Source organism: Mustela nivalis (genome assembly GCF_964662115.1).
Source record: "Mustela nivalis genome assembly, chromosome: 18".
Classification (NCBI taxonomy): Eukaryota; Metazoa; Chordata; class Mammalia; order Carnivora; family Mustelidae; genus Mustela; species Mustela nivalis.
In genome coordinates this window covers 33845063-33867032 of record NC_139037.1, presented here as the reverse complement: position 1 = coordinate 33867032, position 21970 = coordinate 33845063, and the positions used below count along the sequence as shown (strand labels likewise).

The 21970-nt window shown below is 40.4% G+C and overlaps 2 long non-coding RNA genes across 2 annotated transcripts; one reads left to right on the top strand and one right to left on the bottom strand.

Moving 5' to 3' along the window:
* Window positions 1-375: 375 nt before the first annotated feature.
* On the bottom strand, window positions 376-9949 carry LOC309852271. The gene is made up of 3 exons (XR_014305146.1): window positions 9819-9949; window positions 8793-8924; window positions 376-2156 (listed from the first exon to the last, which is right to left on the bottom strand). It is a non-coding gene; the product is annotated as an uncharacterized lncRNA (long non-coding RNA).
* Window positions 9950-16055: 6106 nt separating this feature from the next.
* LOC309852272 lies at window positions 16056-17505 on the top strand. Its single transcript, XR_014305147.1, has 2 exons — window positions 16056-16531; window positions 17205-17505. It is a non-coding gene; the product is annotated as an uncharacterized lncRNA (long non-coding RNA).
* The last annotated feature ends 4465 nt before the right edge of the window (window positions 17506-21970 follow it).

Below are 21970 nucleotides of genomic sequence, written 5' to 3'. Positions count from 1 at the left end.
TTGAAAACAACTTAAACACCGTTTAAAAGGTGATGTGTTGGGAAAAATTCTGTAAAGCCACAGAACAGATACCTAACAGCCGTTAGAGGGAATTAGGTGGGTTTATATAAGGGAAAAAGTCCAGGGTAAATTCAGAAAGCAAATTGGAGTATATGGTCTTATTTTGGACAGCAGGGTCTCCCAACTGACCCTAACCTGGATTTGGATGTTGACTCTCTACAACTAGTTTTCTGGTATTTGCTGAAGTTGAAATGTTTGACAGACTGTTTTGTAAATACTGGAAGGTCTCCTTTTGGAGACCCATGAAAGAGCTGGGAAGGGGAGGGAGGTTTCAAGCAAGGTTAGAGTTGCAGTTAAGGACAACAGCAAGACTTGTTTTTGTTTTTGTTTTTTAAAAGATTTTATTTAGGTGTTTCACAGAGAGAGCACAAACAATGGGAGCGACAGAGGGAGAGGAAGAAGTAGGCTCCCCACTGAGCAGGGAGCCTGATGTGGGCTCCATCCCAGGACCCTGGGATCATGACATGAGCCGAAGGCAGATGCTTAACTGACTGAGCCACCCAGGTGCCCCTGGGGGATTTTTGTGCATCTCTATTGATACTTACTGAAGATTAGTGTGTGAGCTACACTCACTCAAAAATACACAAATTTATTGAACACAAACGCAAAAAAATGTGCACCTTGATGAATTTTCACAAAGTGAGCATACTCCTGTAACTGCCATTCAGACAAATTACCAGAAGAGACCCCAGAGCGCCCCTTGTGCCCCTGTCAACCATTTTTCTTTCCTCAGAGGACCGCTGTTCTGAATTCTAATATCAGAAAGGAGTTCAATCTGTGTCTGAAATTAACATCTGTGAACGTAAGATACCTGTTCATTTTTGTAAGCCTTCTTTAATATTCCTCAATAAGATTTGTCATTTTTCTGCCTAAAGTTTCTGGAGTTTTGTTGTCATCGATGGTACTGTATATGGTATGGGACTTCTTCAATTTCTAACGAGTTGGAAATACAATGGATTTAAGAAATTTTTGGCCCTGTTTCTAAATTCACTTACGGATTGTAACATTTATCTGTAGATTCATTCAGATCTTCTAGGTCTAATACTGCCAGCTATGCGCTATGACAGTTTTTATTTCTTCCTTAGTGATCCTTGTGTGTTCTAGTTCTCCCTTCCCTTTCTCCACACCACCTCCTCCCCCACTCCTTCTTTTTCTTCTTTCCCTTTTTCTTCTTTCCCTTGATTTCTTACCCCTCCTCCCCCTCCTCCTTCTTCTTTTTTTCAGAGAAAGAGAGAGCCTGCAGAAGGGCAAGTAGGGGAGGGGCAGAGAGAGAGCGAGAGAATCTTAAGCAGGCTTCATGCCCAGCAGAGAGCCCTATGTAAGTTTGATCTCACAGCCTTGACAGCATGACTTTTGGAACCAAAACCAAGAGTCAGGTGCCCTCCCGGCACCCCACTTTTCTTCTTTATAACTATTGCCCTGGCTAAGACCTCTAATACAGTGTTAAATAGAACTGGTGGTAATGGGCATCTCTCTTCCAATCTTGGTAGAATGCTTTTAACATTCATCATCAAGCATGATGTTCGCTGTAGAATTTTAAAATTTGAGATGAAATTCAGATAACGTAGAATGAACTCATTTCAAGAGAACAATTGAGGGCATTTAGTAATTCACAATATTTTGCAACCACCACTTCTATGTACTCCCCAAAACATTCCCATTACTACAAAATAAAATCCTGTCCCCATTAAGCAATTATCCCTCATTTCCCCCAAAACCCTTGTTTCTGGCAATTAGTGATCTCCTTTGTTTCTAAGGATTTGCCCATTCTAAGTATTTCACACAGTAAATGAAATCATATAGTATATTATCTTTTTGTTTGACTTCGTTCTCCTAGCATGACATTTTCAAGATTCATCCACGTGGTAGCTTCTTTTTGGATTTTATTTCATTTTTTGTGGAGTCATAGTCCGTTGGGTGTACCTATCATGATGTGTTGATCCCGTCATCTGTTGGTGGACATTTGAGTTGTCTTCATCTGTTTGGCTATTGTGAGTCATGTTGCTGTGAACATTCATGACAAGGATTTGTTTGAGCCTGTTTTGAATTCTTCTTCTTCTTCTTCTTTTTTTTTTTTTTTTTAAGATTCTACTTATCTATTTGAGAGATAGAGACAGTGAAAGAGAGCATGAGAGAGGAGAAGGTTAGAGGGAAGAACAGACTCCCGGTGGAGCTGGGAGCCCGATGTGGACCTGGATCCCAGGACTCCGGGATCGTGACCTGTGCCAAAGTCAGTCACTTAACCGACTGAGCCAATCACGCGCCCCCTTGTTTTCAAGTCTTTGGGGCATATACATAGGAGAGGAATCCCTGAGCCATACACTACTTCGGTGCTTAACCATCAAACTGGTGTGGGTGTGTGTTTGGGGAATTACCGACCTGCTTTCCACAGCAGCTACACCATTTTACATCCCACCAGCAAAGTGTGAAAGGTCCAGTGTCTCTGTGTCCTTCCATATGAACACTTGCTTTTCTCTACTTTTTTGATTATAGCCATCCTCTTGGATGTGAAGTGTGTTGTAGATTTTAAAAACATATTCTTTGTCAGATTAAGAAAGTTCCTTCCTGAAACAACATCCCTTTGTAATACTCTTTGGAAGTGTTTAGGTCCTGAAAAATAAAGACCAAGGAACGAACTGTCTCAAGTTGGAGTAAAGTAAGTGGACACGACAAGTAAAGGCAAGATGCGAATTCTGGGTTGGAACCTGATTCAGAAAAGGACACTAATTGCAAAACTAGCAAAACGTGAATAAGCTCTATAAATTAACCGTATTATATCAGTGTTAATTTCCTGATTTGCACTGTGGTTGTGTAAGATGAGTGTTTCAGTCACAGATAGTTAACTTAAGAGTATATGGCGCCTGGGTGGCTCAGTGGGTTGAGCCGCTGCCTTCAGCTCGGGTCATGATCTCAGGGTCCTGGGATAGAGTCCCATATCAGGCTCTCTGCTCAGCAGGGAGCCGGCTTCCTTCCTCTCTTTCTGCCTGCCTCTCTGCCTACTTGTGATCTCTCTCTGTCAAAAAAAAAAAAAAACTTAAAAAAAAAAAAAGAGTATATGGGAACTCTCCTCACTATTTCTGCAACTTTTCTCTAAGTGTAAAATAATTCTTTTTAAGATGTGTTTAAAAAAAAAAGTTCCCATCTATTCCTAGTTTTCTATGTGTTTACTGTGAATGGGATTGAATTTTAGCAATGCTTTCTCTATACCTATTGATGTTTTATGCAATTTTCTTCTTCATTTTACTGATATACTGTTACAATGATTGGTTTTTAAGCGTTAGAACTATATTCTGTTCCTGGAATAAACCCAATTTTGCTTTGATATATTACCCTTTTTTGGTTTTCTGTTTGTTTGTTTTGTAATTTTTTTTTCTACCTTTTTTTTCAAAGATTTTATTTATTTATTTGTCAGAGAGAGAGCGAGAGTACAGGCAGGGGGAGCAGCAGGCAGAGAGAGGAGCGGGAATCCTGCTGAGCAGAGAGTCTGATGCAGGGCAGGGAGTCTGAGCAGGGAGTCTGATGCAGGGCTCTGTCCCAGGACCCTGGGATCATGACCTGAGCCAAAAGCAGATGCTTAACTGACTGAGCCACCCAGGTGTCGCTTTTTCCAAGTTTTTATTTAAATTCCAGTTGGTCAACACACTGTGTAATATTAGTTTCAGCTGCAGAATCTAGTGATTCGTCACTTAAATAGAACTGGTCCTTAGGACAAGTGCCCTCCTAATCCCACCTAACCCATCCCCGCCCCACCTCCCCTTGCTCTTCTTACAGTTGCTAAATTGTTCTTGTTATTTACTTTTTTAGGAACTTTTACTTTTTATTTTTTTGGTCCATCTATGTTTCTGAGAAAGATCAGTAGGTAACTTTCCTTTGTTGTTATGTCCTTATCATATTTTGGGACTAAGATTATTTGATCTTGTAATACAAGCTGGGAAATGTTTCTTTACCTATTTTATGAAAATTTATGATTGTGTTGTTTCTTCTTTAAATGCTTGGTATATTCATTGAGGAAACCACCTGGCCTAAAAGGTTCATTGTAAGAGGGTTTTTAACTACAGATTTGATTTCTTTGGGAATATGGATAAGATACTTTATTTTTACCTTGTGTCAATTGTGGTAAATTGTGTTTTTCTAAAAATTTGTCTATTTAAATGTTTAAGTTCACTGCCTTATTGTTTATAATGTTCTACCATTATATCTTATATCTTCTCTTTCTAATACGTGGGATCTGTAATAACGCTCCAGTTTGTTCCTGACTGGTATTGATATTTTGTGTCTTTCCTATTTTTTATTCTAAATTATCACTGATAGGAGGTTTATAAATGTAAATCTTTTGATGCTTTTTTTTTTAATTTGACAGAGAGAGAGAGAGAGATCACAAGTAGGCAGAGAGTCAGGCGTGGGTGGGGAGAGAAGCAGGCTCCCTGCTGAGCAGAGAGCCTGATGCAGGGCTCGAACCCAGGACCCTGAGATCGTGACCTGAGCTGAAGGCAGAGGCTCAATCCACTGAGCCACCCAGGCGCCCCTGATGCCCTTTATTGGATATTTGTTTTCAACTTTCTTAATCTCTGTTGCTATCTTTATCATTGCCTCCTTCCTACTTTCTTTGCTTTTAATTTGCTATTTTCTAACTACTTGATCTGGAATATCTAGATAACTGATTTTGGCTATTAATTTTTTTCTAAAAAGTTTGGGACTATACCGTTTTCTTTAAGCATGGCCTACACAGCAGCCCAGAAGTATTAATACGTTATTTTAATAATTTTCTTCAAAATACTTTCTTTAATTTTTATTGTAATTTCTTTTCTGATCCATGGGTTATTGCTTAAACTGCAAACTCTTGGGGACCTTTCTAGTTTTCTTTCTGTAATTCATATCTAGCTTATTTCCACTGTCATCAGAGCCACACATTCCATATGATTTTAATTCTCTGAAATTTGTTGAGACTCGCTTTATGGCCAAACATACAGTCACTTAGATTTTTTTTCCATGTATACTTGAAAAGAATGTATATCATGATTTGTTGAGTTCTATACATGGTCATGGGGTGAAATGCAGGAATCATATTGTTTGAGTTGTTTATAGACCTATTGATTTTAGTCTGTTTATCAGTTATGGGAAAGTTGTCTTAACATCCCCTGCTATGATGTGAATATATTTCTCCTTTTAATTCTATAACTTTTACTTTAAATTTTTAGAGGAGATGTTGTTAGGTGCTTACAAATTTAGAGTTGTTATATAGTGCTAGTGGATGGACCCTTTCATTATTCACTTTATTTCTGATAATGCTCCTGGTACTTTGTCTGATATTAGAATCACCTCTCCAGTTTCCTTTCGGTTAATGTTTCTTTTTGGTTGATGCTGTTTGTATCGTTTCTCTTTCTCTTATTCCCAACTTTTCTGTATCCTTATATTTAAGATCATCCCTTATAAGCAACATATAGTTTAAAAAATCCCAACTAATAATCTTTATCTTTAATTAGCATTGTCTATTTATACTTAATATAACTATTAATATATTGACATGTTTAATTGGCCATTTAATCTACACCTGACTGGCATAATGTTCATTTTTCTTTTTTTCGTCTCCTGAATTAACAGGTTTTTTAAAAAGCACACCTTCCATTTCTGTTAGTTATACTTTCTTTTATTCATTAAGGAGATTACCCTACAGATTACCATATGCATTCCTGACTATGGGAATAATATATAAATTGGTACTTTATATTTCTGGATGGTGGTCCTTAGAACATTTAACCCCATTTACCTTGCTCCCTCTCGTTAGGCTATTTTGTGTATTTTCTTCTGTATCTTGTGTATTTAGGGGCTCTGTTGTTAGGTGCATGCATGCTTATAACTGTTACATCTTCCCGATAGATCAAAGCTTTCATCATTATAAAATGCCTTTCTTTGTCTCTAGTAAAAATGTTTGTCTTTACTTTGTCTGATATTAGTATCGCCATTCTAGCAATATCTTGCTAATTTTTACATGGTGTATCTTTTTCCATTCTTCTATTTTTAACCTATTGTATCTTTGAATCTAAAATGTGTCTCTTGTATACAGCACAGTGTTGGATCATTTAAAATCCTTTTTCCAATCTCTTCCTTTTGATTGAAGAGTTTAACCCACTTATATTTTGTGTAACTATTAATACGGTAGGATTTATGCCTGCCATTTTACTATTTGTTTTATATCTATTTTGTTCTGCTATTTTGGGATTATTGTTTCCTTCTACACTAAATTGATATTTTATAGTGTATTAGCTTATTTCCCTTCTTCTTCTCTTTCTTCTTCTCCTCCTCCTCCCTCACCTTCTCAACTTCCTCCTCCTCCTTCTTCTTCTCCTTCTTCTTTCTTCTTCTTCTCCTCTCCTCCCCCTCCCCTCTCCCTTCTTCCTCTTGTTGTTGTTGTTGTTCTTCTTCTTCTCCTTCCCCTCCTCCTCCTCCCCCTCCCCCGTCCTTCCCTTCTTCCTCCTCCTTCTTCCTCTTTGTGGTTTCCCTGAGGATTACAATTAACATCTTAATTTAAGATGATCTAATTTGGATTAATACCAACTTCATCTCAATCTTATACCAAAACTTTGCTCCAATATAACTCCATCCCTTTGCCCTTCCATTGTGGTTTATAGTCATGCAAATTGCATCTTTGTACATTATAAGCCCATTAACAGAGTTTTATAATTATTGCTTTATATAGTTGTCTTTTGAAACAGAAGAGAGCAGAAGGGAATTACGAACAAAAATACATTTACACTGTCTTCTATATTTATTTATGTAGTTACTTTCATGGGGACTCTATTTCTCTGTGTGTCTTCACATTATTGCCAAGTGTCCTTTCATTTCACTTAAGATTCTGGTTAGTATTTCTTATAGAGAAGGTCTACTGATGATTAATTTTCTGTGAATGTCTAACTATTTGAGTTATGGTTTTGCTAGATATAGGATTCTTGGTTGGTAATCTCCCCCTACCCCTGGCATATTGATTATGTCTTTAACTGCTTCCTGGCCTCATGGTTTCTGATGAGAAGTCAGCTGTTAATCTTATTGTAGCCCATCTGCTAGAAATGCATTTTTTGTTTTTGTTTGGCTGGAAATATTCTTTACTTTACTTTCATTTTTGAAGAGTATTTTCACTGAGAATAGAAGTTTAGGGTTGGGGTTATTTTGTTTGCACTCCATAAAGATACCATTGACTTGTCCTCGAGACTTCCATAATTTTTGTTGAAAAACTGCCAATCTTTTTGTTGTTCTTTTAAAAGTATGTGTCTTTTTTCCTCTGGTTGCTTTTAAAGAGTGTTCTTTGTCTTGAGTTTCAGCAGTTTTAGTATGGTGTAACTAGATGTGTATTTCTTTATATTTATTCTTGATGCTCAAAGAGCTTTTTTGATCTATGACTTGATCTTTTACCATTCAGCCATATTCTCTTCAAATAGAACTGTTTTTCCATTCTCTCTTGTTCTCTAATTCTGAAATTCTAATTCTATGTATGTTTAGCCTTCTTACCATATTCCATGTCACCTAGATTTTTTATTGAATGCCATATGTGTATAAAAAATGTAGAAATAATTTGAGGCTTTCATGATGTTACTTTCTTCCAGAGATAATTTGCTTTTGCCTCTGGCAACAGTTTGAGTAAGTGTGGGTCAACTTAGTCCAGTATGAGCCCGAGTTGGTTTCAAACCAAGTTTTAGTCTTTAGAAGGCTCAGACTATTTCCATTTCACCTTCATTCCTCAGGTGTAGCTCTCCTGTGATACTAATTGGAGAACTGAGGTCCTTATAACTCCTTAGTGAGGCCTGAACTTCAGCCTTGCTCTTCTTCATCATATGGGACTTTTGAGGACCCTGCTTAGTTTTAAGACTTCAGGACCAACACTTCTTATGAGTCAGCGAAGACCCACCACAAAGACCTCTGTGTCTCTCAGCCCTGTGGCAGTTATTAGGCCTATGGCTATTCCTCAAAGGGGAACTGGGCATAAGGCCAGGCTCACTTCAGTGCACTTCCCTTTTTCGCAGGGATTTTGGCTCTTTAAGCCCCGGCTATCTTCAAACAACAAAGATGTTTAAATAAACTGGTTTTTGAATAATTTTTTAATAATGTTACGGAAAGAATATATACTGTATAGCCTTCATCCAGTTTCCCCTGATGTTGATGTCTTACCTAACTTCGTTAGGTTTGTCAAAACCAGTAAGTTAACATTGATACAATATTATTAAGTAATCGACAGACTTTATTCAGATTTCACCAGGTTTTTCTGTTCCTATAATGCAGGTACCACATTTAGTTGCCAGGTCTGTACCATGGTCTATAACAGTTTGATCAATTTTTATTGTTTATTCTTCATAACCTTGATAGTTTTGAGGAGTACTGGTCAGGGATTTTGTAGACTGTTTCTCAATTTGGGCTTTTCTAATGTTTTCTCATAGATCAGATGGGATTATTGATTTGGGGGAAGAGTACCACAGATGAAAATTACCCTTCTCATTACAACATATCAAGGGGTACATATTATGAGTTGGATGCTTGTGTCTGCTGAAATTTGTAGGTGGGAGGTAAGGCCTCTGGGAAGTAACTACATTTAGATGAGGTTATCAGAATAGGGCCCTCATGATGGAATTAATGCCTGTTAAGATTCAGTAAGAGACAGCTTGCTTTCTCTCCCTCTCTTTGCCATGTGAATAAACAGTGGGAAAAGAAAGTGGTCATCTGTAAGCCAGGAAGAGGGCTCTCACCAGAAGTGGAATCTGCCATCACCTTGATCTTGGACATCCAGCCTCCAGAACTGTGAAAAATAAGTAGTTGTTGTTTAAGCCACACAAGGACGATGCATTCCAGTTGGCAGTGCTGGCAGTAAAAGAATTCACCTAAGGCAGGACAAAGAAAATAGAAGTTCATTAAATACACTGCAAGGGAGCAGCAGGCAGGATAGCAAAGGAGAGACGGTCTGCCATGAGGTGGTAGTGAGGGGCTATAGTTATAGGGTGGAGAGAAGAAGTACAGGAATATATGGAATTTCCCCTTTTTTGGCGACTGTGCTTAGTTGTAAGTAGCCCACTGGTCAGTTAGGGCCTGTGGCCATTTCAAGGTGAGTTACTTAATGAGCCTGGTTGCATTTAGCTCGGTGGTCTCCGTGGGCCTTTGTGCCTTGCTTGAGTTTCCGTCGCTCAAGACTGTTGCCTAAAAGCAGCCTCTATATTCCCGCCTGGCAAACCAGCAATGAAAAATCTTTGGCATTTAGGCAGAAGTCTCACCTTCAGTAGCTTTTTCCTGCTGAATGAGGGTGTAGAGAAGTCGTCCCTACCTATGGGCAGGATTGGTCAGTGGAAATTCTTATGTAGGAAGTATAAAAGATGGGGCAGCCAGATCCAAGGTGGACATGTACGGATCTCCCTGAGTAGAGAGAATCATCTGAGCAGAGAACTTACGGCAGTAATGGAATCTTGGCACCAAGTGGAGAATCATCAGGAAAGACAACAAAATAAAATTCTTATCATTATGAGAAAGAGAAGCCTGAATAAAAGACCTTTGATCAGGATGCCTGGGTGGCTCAGTTGGTTGGACGACTGCCTTTGGCTCAGGTCATGATCCCGAAGTCCCATGATCGAGTCCCGCATGGGACTCCCAGCTCCACAGGGAGTCTGCTTCTCTCTCTGACCTTCTCCTCACTCAGCTCTCTCTCACTGCCTCTCTCTCAAATAAATGAATAAAATCTTTAAAAAAAAAAAAAAAGATCTTTGATAGTTGAGATTTTTACTCACCTGGTAAGGCCGCTGGGAACTCTGTAAACGAGGTACCTGGCCAACATTTTCAAAGGGCTTCATTGGCTTCATAAAGTCAGCCTTATTTCCTTGAAGCTGTCTGGTGATAATCTGAGTCTATGCTTGTCTCCAGTCAAAGCCTTGGTAAAATAACCAATGTTTCTAATGGTGATCTGTTACGAGGAGAACAGATTCTCATTGAACTTATGCAAATAATTACAATTTCCATGGAAGAAAGAATATTCCTTAACAGTTTCTAAATTTCAGAGGGTTCAGGTATGGAGAAAAGTTAAATGTTGCAGTTTGTTCACAAAGGAATACTTTATTACATTTCTGTAAGTCATAGATAGTTTAAGAGAAAACTTTCTCAATCTGTAAGAACAAATATTAGACACAACAGGGTTTTAAATAAGAGTCATAAAAACTATAATTTCCTTCCTCAATTCATCCAATCCCATATCACTAATTCTACTTGTTTGGATACAGCCTTTTCTGTTAGTCCTGGAAGTTCTTACCCCTTTTAGTTTTATGATTTCAAAGATATCAAAAACCTGTATTTGCCAAAAACTGTTTTCACGAATCTCCTTAAAGACAAAACTCATTCGGCAAGAGCATCAGAACAATAACTAAAAATAACAAAAGACTCGAAAAAATGGAGATGTTTAGAGATCTGATATGAGAGTTCATTATAATGTAGTTTACAAGGAAATCCAGTTATTTCTATGACGCATAACTTCAATAACCAGATTATCAAGTCATGACCTCATAAGCGAGACATATTAAAACTTCAGGAACTTCATATATATATTTTTGAACAGTTATAGCATTTACCCATACAATACAGCCTAAGGCTTATCACTATTTGTTTGAGAATGCTTCCTAAGAAACTTAACATGTCAAATAAACAAGCCTAATTAGTTAAAAAAAAAACAACTTCATTTACAATTGAAATCTCTCAGAGAAGTTTCTTAGAATCCTCAGAAAGTTTTAAAGCACAGGCCTAAATAGGATTACAGATCATTATAAATTTTGAGACGTTTTAAGTAATCAGAGACTTGATAAAGACAAACAGAAACTTTGGTTATCTGGATGGATTAAAAAAAAGGAAAAAAACCCCTTTTGTTTACACTTTTTTTTTTTTAAAGACTTTATTTTTTTATTTGAGAGAGAGCATGAGTTAGGTGGGGGAGGAGGCAGAGGGAAAGGGAGAAGCAGACTTCCTACTGAGCAGGGGCTCCATCCCAGGATGCTGAGATCATGACCCGAGCTACAGGCAGAGGCTTAACTGCTTAACACTTAATGGACTGAGCCACCCAAGCACCCCCTGTTTACATTTTCTTATCAGGAACAGACCAACAATCCAAGAAAACTTTGTCCTTTTTAACAGAGAGTTAAGCAGAATTTCAACCTAACACCAGCATACTTTTAAAATTCACTCCTTTCAAATTTCAATCCTAACTACACATTAAGTTCTTTTCTAAAGCTTTTCCTTCACAAACCTTCTACAACTTTCTTTCGCATTCAGATTTTGTCCTAAGGCTTTTCTCTCTAAATAATCAGTCTTGTTTTAGGACAAAATTGCTTTCTTTTAGAGCAACAAAAATGTATCCTCACTTCTTATACCTTTCTTACCCATTTCCTACTTTATTAGTACATAGAGTTGCTTTCCTTATTTCCATTGGTCTTAATTACACTTAGCAGAATTTTAAGTAATAAAGCAGTAATAAGTAATAATAATAATAAGTGATTATTATTAAATTATTATTAATAAATTATTATTATTAAATTATTATTAAAGCAGTAATAAGTTATTGTGAGCTGTCTATTACAGCGGGATTCTTTAGATGACAAATTTATGAATACATTCCATAATTTTTAGAAATATGCATTTTTCATAGGACAATCTTTTTTTACAAGATTTTATTTATTTTGTTTTATTTTTATATTTTATTTATTTATTTGACAGAGAGAGGTCACAAGTAGGCAGAGAGAGAGGGGGAAGCAGGCTCCCCACTGAGCAGAGAGCTCGATGCGGGGCTCGATCCCAGGACCCTGAGATCATGACCTGAGCCAAAGGCAGAGGCTTAACCTACTAAGCCACCCAGGTGCCCCAAGATTTTTTTTATTTCAGAGAGAGATTATGAGCAAGTGTGGGGAAGGGCAAGAGGGGGTGGGAGAGAGAGAATCTCAAGCAGACTCATGCTGAGCACAGAGCCCAGCTTGAGGCTCAGTCTCTTAGATCATGACCTGAGGCAAAATCATGAGTCAGACACTCAACCAACTGAGCCACCTAGGTGCCCCCATAGTACAATCTTTTAATAAGACACAAAGCATGTTTTCCAACAGACCCAAGTATCTTTACTTTCTCTACAATAAGAAGTTAAAAAGCAGATAAACCTTATGTTTAGTAATTAATGTTTCAGTATTTTATCTTATTTGGAAAAGACTTAGATATCTAACGAATTCAACCTAATTTATCATTTGGCTTAGCAAAACTTTAAAGTTTCAGGTTACCATAGATTTTGAAAGGGATCTTAAAATTATCCATTAGAATTTTATGAGACAGACAAAATTAACCATCATTTTAGGCCATCTTTTGCTGACAAATTGCAACAGAAATAATTTGAGCTTTTTAGTTTTTAGTAAACCTTGATAGAATAAAAGTTTTCTATTTAATGTAGATATCTCTAAAAATATGTCTATTTTAATTACATTAACAAGCTTAAAATAGCTTTAATACCAAATATGTTGTATCTGGGTCTACTAAATGTCAATCAGTTTGTTCCCCACTGTTAATTTTGGGTGCCTGTGGGAAAATCTAAAGTGGGTGGTTTAAGTCCAGGGGAGCCCCTGGGCCTTCAGGGGTAGGAAAAGATTATAGGTTAGAGTAAAATGTGGGTCATCTAGGGTGTCCACAGGGTCAGAAGGGCCATGAAACTGAACAAAGTACACTCTACAGTTTTTGTGGAGGTCAGGATTTTGTGGACAATGCCATGAAGGCTTGCATATATGGGAGCTCCCACCCATTGGGGGAGTTCTGAAAAAGAAGTCAACCTTTCTTATAGTGTTATAGAAAGAGTTCCATGGAGGGGCCATACCTCTTGATCTGGGAGTTTGTACTGAGGTCAGGAAACATAACATAAAAACATGAGACTTGGGGCGCCTGGGTGGCTCAGTGGGTTAAGCCACTGCCTTCAGCTCAGGTCATGATCTCAGGGTCCTGGGATCGAGTCCCGCATCGGGCTCTCTGCTCAGCGGGGAGCCTGCTTCTCTCTCTCTCTCTCTCTGCCTGCCTCTCCAACTACTTGTGATTTCTCTCTATCAGACAGATAAATAAAATCTTTAAAAAAAAAATGAGACTTTTTCTTCAGGTTTTGGGGGTCAAATTTGTTCCAGTTTTTAAGAATATAGCCCAAGAGTGAGTCCAAAGGAATAGAAGAGATTTGACCCATAGTGGGAAAGACCCAAAGGGGTATCCCACTAAAGGGAAGGGAGCTCTGTCTAATGGTCGGGATTTCAGTCATGATGTACCACTGACCTGAGAAAGGAATGGACCTTTTTGAGGCAACTGACCCTACTGAGGTGTCCCACTAAGGAGAGGGTTGTGACAGATGACAATAGCAATCCCTGCTGTGGTGTCCCTTGAAACAGGGAGGCGGGATACCAGGTGGCCAAACCAGGTCAGGAAAAGGAGGAGGAGGATTCACTGCTCAGATGTGGAGGAATGCATTTTGCTCCTAGATCAAGATGGTGGCTGGACAAGTGCGAACAAAGGGAGGGAGGGTAAGAGAAGCAAGGCAGCTAGGAAAGGGTTCCAGCCGACTCTGTAGCATGTGTAGATTCCATCCAGTTGCGCTGAGGCTGCCAACTGGGCTGCACATTGGGAATGGAGGCCTCAGAAGAGAGGGTGTGGGAGACGAGAAGAAAGAGGTCCTTTGCCCTCAGAGGCAAAGACAGTTCAACCTGTTTGTCTTCAGACCTTCAGAGCCCACCAGGGAGCTGCCGTGGCCAGAGACCTTCAATTGTCTGAGGAGTACGAGTGTTAGACCACTGAAGGACCCAAAAGAGAAAGGAAGGGGAGGGAAAGATCCCTCAGAAGGGCAGGAGGGGAAATCCCTCACCCTTTCTGGCAAAGGCTGTCAAACAGGTTCCCCCTGGGACTTTGGATCCTGCCAGAGGAGAACCTCAGCCGGAGGACATTAGTTCCCCATGGGGTTCTAGAGTTGGTCCACTGAAGGGAAAGTCCCAAGAAATTCCTGGAGAATCCAGGGAGAGTCCTGGACCACCAGAGATTCCCCATAAGGGCCACTAAATGTGGTGCATTCCAATTGGATGGAGGTTGATGGCATGGGGAGGGAGGGGGGAAAGAATTCAGCCAAAGCAGAATGAAGGAGAAGGGATTTTACTAAATAACTGCAAAGGAGCAGCAGGCAGGATAGCAAAGCAGAGACTGTCTTCCACAAGGTGGTGGTGAGAGGCTATGGTTATAGGGTAGAGTGAGGAAGTATGGTAAGGTATAGAATTTCCCCCTTTTCTTTTTTTGACTCTGCCTGATTGTAAGTAGTCCATTGGTCAGTTAGGGACTATGACCATTTCAAGGTGGGTCACTTACTGAGACTGCTTGCATTCAGCTTGGTGGTCTCTGTGGGCCCTTGGACCTTGCTCAAGTTTCTGTTGCTTAAGCCTGTTGCTAAAATCAGCTTCTACACACAGTCTGTGGTATTTTGTTATAGCAACCCAAACAGACTAAGGCAGTACATGATGTCAACATGACTTACATTAGTGATGTTAATTTTGATCACTTAAAGTAGTGTCTGTCAGAGTTCTCCACTGTAAATTTACCCTTTTTCCCCCTCACAGTACTATATTTGTTGGAAGCGAGTCTCTAAAACCAGCCCACACTCATGGAGAATTAAGCTCCATCCACGACTGGGATGGGGGGCGAGGAGAATGAGTATCTATTTACCTAATTGGAAATTTTTCTGTATGGAAGATTTGTCCCTGAAACAAGTTTTTACTTTTGCTTTATTATAGACCTTTGTGTCTACTTTTTCTCAGTGCAAGCTAGTTTGTTGTGGCTGGAAACAGAAGTCTGCTGTATTTTTTTTTTTTTAAATACCCATGTTCAGAAAAATTATTAACAGTGATTTTCTCTGGCATCTGTGGCAAATGGGATTATATAGGGTTATGTGTATTTGGGGAGTTTCAATTTCTACAGTCCTATACTATGTGCATGTTTTCTAGTAAGCCTGTATTTTATTTTACAACCATAAAAACAATGATGCTTTACCCGTTTTGTAAAAATAACAGAGCAAAACAGGGACTTTCATCCTTGCTCTAGTGATCTATCACTATGTCTCTCAGTGAAGGAAAAAACTTATGTGGCTTCCAAAATACATCTTTTCCTGTGATCTGCACAGGGAACTGCACTCTTGGGTCAGTATGTTTGTTGCATAAAACCCAAGGGTCTGGAGTTCAAATTGTGCACTTGCCCCACACAGGCTGAGTGACTTAGACCAATACTCATCTCTCTATGTCTCTATGTCTCTATTTTCTTGTGAGGAAAAGGAAGCAATCATTAGATCTAGCTCTAGGGCTATTGTGAGGAATACATGAGATAGTGAATGTGTAACACTTTGAATAGTGCCTCACTCAAAAAGTGCTGAATTCATGTTAACTGTGACTGTTGTTACAGAGGTGAGTCTGCCTGGAGCTTAGTCATTCTGGACCCTTCTCTTTACTGTATTTCCCTTTAGAATCCTGGTTATTGTCATGACTCTTTCAGATCTAATTTTCTCTATAATTTTGGTTGCTAAGCAATAGAGCAATGTTCCATATTGGCTAAGCATTATAAACCATGTAAGTAAAATAATGGAGTCAGGAACAGGTCCAGGCCCAGGGGCTTGCCTTTCACTCTTTGTTCTGTAACAGTGGAGACTTTTCTTTTCTAAATCAAATAAACAAACCAGCTGGCACTCTTCGGGCCCCAGGATCTCTCAGAGGCTGGAATCAGGTCTGACCCCACAAAGAGCCTGGAGCTGAGCCCAGTACCTGGAGGGTGTCAGGCTGTGGTGACTGAGGATGCTGACGCATCTGAAGTCAGCAGGTGCTGGAACAGATGACGCCCCACGTGGCATTAGCAAAAGGCATCAGGGGACCAACGGAATACCACATTTGTTGTGGAAAAGCACTGAACACCCTCTGCAACGTGATTAGCTGATTAGTTCACAGGGAGCTTGTTTCGTTCCTATTACGGAGACGAATCATGGGTTGTTTGGATGTGTTAGACATTCCAGCTCTGATAAAGACATCAGTGACCGTGAATAAATGAGATGTGTTTGCATTTCCAAGGAGTTGGTCAGAATTTTATAATTTTCTATTTTTCTCAGCAGCATCTCATTACCATGAAGCATCTTTTTGCCTGGATTGTAGGCCCAGGGTTTTAGGCAAACAAACACGTTTTCAGGCTGCAAAATGAAAGGAAAACTGAATGTGGACTGGAAGTCGAGAAGCCTGGGTTTCTCTTTCCTCTGCTTGTGATGACTATAGACAAATCTGTTGTGTTCTAGGCATTGTACTGAGTTTTATATCCGTGACCTCTTTTCCTCCACCTCCAGACGCAAGGCCACCCTTATTTTGTACCAGTCCTCAGGCTGGCTGCTCAGCGACTGGATGAAGACTTGACATTTACCCAACCGCTGACCCTCCTAAAGGTATGGATTTGCTTTTCCTTTTACAACGTTACAGAAAGTCAAGGTAGTCCCTTAAATATGAAGCTTTTAAGCCAAAAGTTTGTTTGTTGACCGTGTTTGCTGGCCCACAATATGGCCCCTGCTTGAATTTCCCCTCCCCCTCCCCTCCTCTCATCCCCTCCTGCAGGCTTCTATGGTGGTTGAGCAGTTTTTACTCACAGCCCTGTTGACACCAAATACATGGTGTCTTGCCCAACACTGCTTCTCCAGCTGTGTGTCCTACAATTCAATTCAGCTCCAACACTGCTTGGAGTCAGTGTCGGATCCAATGAATTGAGGGCTCAGCCCCTCCAGACTGCCCCCACTTCAGATGTCAGTTGCAAGTACTCAGGTACTTTTGACCAACTGGCTACGAATTCAGGGGGTTCCCACCGCCCCCTTCTCAGGTTTGATAATTCACTAGAACAACTCATGGAACTCAGGAGAGCCCTTTACTCATGGTTATCCGTTTGTCATAAAGGATTCCTCTCAGAAATAGCCAGTTGGAAGAGATGCACAGGGCAAGGTACGGGGTGGGGTCCATGGTTAGCTAGGATGTAAGGGGAAGCTCCTTAAATAAGAGAGCAGAAAGCTGTCAGCAGAAGGGAAAAGGGAAAGGGACAAAAAGAGGGAAGTAATGTGCTTTGTTTTACAGAATCAACAGTTCCAGCCAAGGAGATACTCAACGAGGTGTTTCACCTGATGGCCCCTTACATGGTCCTCTGGAGCTGAGGACCTGTGCAGAAGCCCTCCTGACCTGACCTGAACTCATTGTTAGCTCATTGTAACACTAAGACTTCCTTTTATGGGTGGAGTTTTCTGCTATATTTTCAACATACAATGTACACACTAGCATGTTGATATGCTAGGTGTGTGCAATTGAACCAAAAGTGCCCATGTAAGCTCCCTGCACCCACCCCCAATACACTAAATAAAAGCTTCCTGTACTAACCCCACGGGAAAACAGTGCTTTGAGAGATTTCTTCCTGTCTCCTTACTTGTAACCAGTAACCAAAAGTTCTCTACTTTTAACACTTCCTTGGATTGGGTCCATTTGATGCACTCCAAGTGGCAAACTCTTGATTTCAGGGCAGCTCTACCCTCCCAGCACCTCCCTGTGTTCACCAACTTGGCAGCTCTCCAAAACCCATGATTTCCTTTACATGGAAGTTCCATTACACTGGCATGATTGGTTAAATCCTTGCCCTCTGCTGATCTCCAACCCATTCCCCCTTCCACAAGGACTGTGTTTGGTGATAATATTCCAAACCTCTAATCATGCTTTGGTCTTCCCGGTGGCCAGCCCCATGCCCTCAGCCACGAGTCATGGCATTGTCATACAGAAGACTCTTATCACTCTGGAAATTCCAAGGGTTTTAGGAGCTGAGAGCCAGGAAACAAGGACAAAGATCAAATATTTATTTTTTATGATATCACAGCTGGGTTCTCCCATTCAGTCAGAAAGGGTGTCAGAGACTGGGGGCTCCAAAGGTGATGAACCCTTGGGCTGTTTAGGTCCCTGATTTTATGCTTCCTTATTTGTGTCAGTTTTCTAGTTTCTCCATAAATGCCCCCTTGATACTTACAGGTCATTCCAAACGTGAGAGTAATTCTCTCTCTAATTACAGTGAGCATGAGAGGATAGCAGTCGATTTTGGTGGGATTCAGACAGTAGAAGAATCTAAGATTAGAGCTTAGCTTCTTTAACTTGCTAGAGACCGGAAGTGGCCACAGGGAGTAAGTGATAAAAATGAAAGTTTCAAATAAAAAACACAAGTGGGTCAGGGGAATGACACATCTCTGTCCTTGATCTCTCCTGAAAAATATTTCTTTAGACTAAGAACAAGACCTATCTTCCTCATGATAGAGGCGGGCAGACATGTCATCCTGGCTACTTACACTGGCCAGTGCCAACCTGAAGAGTTTAAAACAGTTCTTGCAAGCTGTTGATACACCTCTTGTTTAAGAGGTGTTGGTCATCAAAATGACCAGGAAGAGACAGAAGCTGTGGAAATTCCAAGTATCTGATCAAACAACTCAAATAGATCCAAACGCTTGTAGGGTGTTTTGTATCTTCTCAAAATTCATACATTGTACCCTGATCCCAATGTGGTAGTATCAGGAAGTGAGGCCTTCAGGGGGTGATTAGGTGAGGTGGGTAGAACCCTCATGAGCAGGATTAGTGCCCTTGAAAAAGGGACCCCAGAGATCCCACTCACCCCTGCTGCCATGTGAGCACACAGCAGGAAGAACACTGCCCTTGAACGGGGAAGTGGACCTCACCAGACGCTGAATCTGCCAACATCTTTATCTCAGACTCTCAGCTTCCAGAACTGAGAGAAATAAATTTCTATTGTTTTTAAGCTACCCTTCCTGTGGTATTCTTGTTATAACAGTCCAAACTGCCTAAGAGATAGGGCAAAATAAATTAGCTTGTCATTTTGCTTGTTGGACAAAATCTTAATAGAAAAACTTTTATATTTTGGTTTAATCGATACATAGCATTTTCTCTAGAAAATAACACTGAAAATTCACATGAGCATCGTAGTGACCATGTTAACATTCCCTTTTCAGGACTTGAGAGTTTTCACAGATTCAGCTTCTCCAAAAAGCCCACTATGGGTTTTCCTTCTCAACTCCTCATTCCTTGACTACCCTTCCACAGGGAGTCCTCCCCACAGGCTGGCCTCCTACCCTAGCTCCATAGAGCCCTCAAGTCTTTGAAGGCATCCTTGCTTCTTCTCCACTAGATGTCTCAGACCGTTGTGCGGCCTTAACCCCAAGTGTCTCAGATCCTTGACCATGTCAGGAAAGCTCTGGGTTCTTTTGGTGAAAAATGGCATCAGAGGCCTGAACTTGGGGGTATCGGGGTGCCTGTCATGTTATGGTTACTGCTTTCGTCAGAGGACCCCAGAGAGACCATTCAGTTTTGTTTCATTGACAGCTCAGGACCTTTACCAAAGCCTTTTTCCAGCGTATTTTACACAAGAATTGCTCGATTTTCACATCTTCCTTCTGAGTTACCAGCATTCTTCTTTTCTTTTGGATACAATTTAGTCCATTCTGTATCACTCCAAACTACACATATGTGTTCAGTTATAAGGCTCACCAATGCTTCCATAACATCAGTTTTAGACACACATAACCCATATTATTAAGCCCTTGAGTTAACTTGGCTCAGTGTGCTGGAAATGGTGTCCAGAACAGGTGAAATTTCCCTGAGAGTTCTACATGTTCTTTGATTAGACTACATCATTCAAATGTCTCATAAAGGAATACTTCAAATATATGTGCACATCACTGTGAATATGCTGGATGAAATAAAGACAAACAAGACAATGTCCTTCACACTGTATTCTCAACTCTCTTTTTCATTTCTCATTCTCCCTTACAGAAATATCTCCAAAAGTGATGCCTGTTCTTCATGGAATTGAAGAATTCATGTCCTCCCATTCTCCTTGGATCATACTCCAAAGTGATGTTTGCCTCTCTCATTCCTCCAGGACTGCTGCAAGTGACCTTTCTGTGGCCACATTCAATGACCACTTCACCGTCTTCATTTCACTTGGCCCATTAGGAGCATTGAACTGTTGACCTTCTCTTTGTTTTACACAGCTTTCTTCACTTGGCTGCCTAGACTCTATACTCTCCAAGCTGCCCTCCTACCTCTCTCTCTCACACCCCCTTCCCAGTTGCCTGCTTGTTTCTGCTCAGATCACAACTCCTAAATGTTGAGGTGCCCCAGGGCTCAGTCCTTGGGATGTTTCTCTTCTCTATCTCCACTCCCTTGGTGATACCAATTAGTTTCATGACTTTAAATACTAACCATATGCAGTTACCCCCAGATTTACATTTCTAACTCAGACCTGTCCTTTGACCTCCAGATTTGTGTATCTGACCTCCTGACCAATGATCATCCCTTGAGTGTGTTTCTTTTTAATTCATTTATTTATTTATTCTTCAGAGTGAGAGTGAGAGAGTGAGAGAGAAAGAGAGAGGGAGGGAGAGCACACAAGCAAGGGGAGAAGCAGGCAGAGGGAGAAGCAGGCTCTCCGCTGAGCAAGGAACCTGATACAGGACTCGATCCCAGGATCTTGGGATCATGACCTGAGCCAAAGGCAGACACCCAACTGACTGAGCCAACCAGGCGTCCCCCCTTGAGTGTTTAACAGACATCACGGAGTTAACGTGCATCCAAAAGAAAGTCCTGATCTTCTCCCCAAATGTGCTTCTCACTCAGATTTCTCCCAAATAATAATAGCTCTCACATATACAGTGCATGTTCTGTGTTTTGCTTTGTTCTAAGTGCTTTATGATATTAATGCATTAAGAAAAATAATCCAGTTAAATATAAAATGGACAGTAGAGCTAAGAAGACACTTTTCTGAGCAAGACATGCAAGTGGCCAATAAGCACAAGGAAGATGTTTGACATCACTCATCATCAGGAAGATACAAATTAAAACCACAATGAGATATCACCTCATTACCATTGGAATGACGATTATCAAAAAGACAATAAATAAAGCCATTGGCAAGGATGTGGAAAAAAGGAAACCCTTATGCATTGGTGGCAGAAATGTAAGTCAGTGCACTATGGAAAACAGTATGTAGGCTTCTTTTTTTTTTTTTTTTAAAGATGTTATTTATGTATTTGACAGAGAGATCACAAGTAGGCAGAGAGGCAGGCAGAGAGAGAGAGGAGGAAGCAGGCTCCCTGCCGAGCAAAGAGCCTGATGCGGGGCTTGATCCCAGGACCCTGATATCATGACCTGAGCCGAAGGCAGAGGCTTTAACCCCACTGAGCCACCCAGGTGCCCCAGTATGAAGGCTTCTTTAAAAATAAGGGTAACTGGGTGGCTCAGTCGCTTGAGCATCCAACTCTTGATTTCAATTCAAAACATGATCTCAGGGTTGTGAGCTCGAGCCCTATGTGGGGCTCCACACTGGGCATGGAGCCTACTGAAGATTCTTTCTCTCGGGGCACCTGGGTGGTTCAGTGGGTTAAAGCCTCTGCCTTCGGCTCAGGTCATGATTCCAGGATCATGGGATCGAGCCCCGCATCGGGCTCTCTGCTCAATGGGGAGGCTGCTTCCTCCTCTCTCTCTCTCTGCCTACCTCTATGCCTACTTGTGGTCTCTCTCTCCCTCTGTAAAATAAATAAATAAAATCTTAAAAAAAAAAAAAAGATTCTATGTCTCCCTCTCCCTCTGCCAACACCCCTAGAAATAATTTAAAAACATGATTACCATATGATCCCACAATTCCACTTCAGGGTGTTTACCCAAAGAAAATGAAAACAATAATTCAAAAAGATAAAGACACCCTTATGTTTATTGCAGCATTATTTATAATACCCAAGATATGGAAATAATTTATGTGTCCATTGATGAATAAATGGATAAAGAAATTGTGGCATATA